The sequence below is a fragment of the Penaeus monodon genome, chromosome 22 (assembly GCF_015228065.2).
Source record: "Penaeus monodon isolate SGIC_2016 chromosome 22, NSTDA_Pmon_1, whole genome shotgun sequence".
Lineage (NCBI taxonomy): Eukaryota > Metazoa > Arthropoda > Malacostraca > Decapoda > Penaeidae > Penaeus > Penaeus monodon.
Genome location: NC_051407.1, coordinates 34,462,932 through 34,463,465, shown reverse-complemented (window position 1 = coordinate 34,463,465; position 534 = coordinate 34,462,932). Strand labels below are relative to the sequence as shown.

Genomic DNA, 534 nt, shown 5'->3' with positions numbered 1-534 from the left:
GAAATCCAAGTGAGCTTTAATGTAAAAAGGCAAGAAGAAAGTAGGAATGATCATAATTAACCGCTTAATTAGTACCATAATGACCATAATATAATGGTGATCAGCAGAACTACCTTAATACAGATCCCTTTCTATTTCCATATCACGTGACCTGGGGTAAAGCTAAACGAGAATAAACTACTAAGTGTGTTCTCATCAGCTTCCTCTGTCTCTGTCTCTGTTCCCTCCCCATTTTCTTCTTTTCTGTCTCCTCTTTCTCCCCTTCTCTCGTTTGCTAATATCTAATCCTTAAATCACATTAATTATTCTTATTCCTCTGTCGCTTCTTCCTTCCTTTCATTGAGATAATTCTTTTATTGCATCCTCGCTCTTCCTCGTTAACACCCCTTGACTCCCTCCGCCAGAGTACCTTCGTGTGCGCTCCGAGTCTTGTGTTAGGTGCGAGATTTTTCTTCTCGGTATATTGCGTTCATGAATGATAACAGACAATATTCTTCTGCTCCCTTTGAACATAGACACTGGTTATATATATAA

The 534-nt window shown here is 39.0% G+C and overlaps 1 protein-coding gene across 1 annotated transcript in view; it reads right to left on the bottom strand.

Annotated features, from left to right (window-relative positions):
- The window catches only part of LOC119587096 (glycine receptor subunit beta-type 4-like), a gene marked incomplete in the record, with an annotated part of 188,116 nt that overhangs the window by 22,032 nt on the left and 165,550 nt on the right, over nt 1-534 (bottom strand).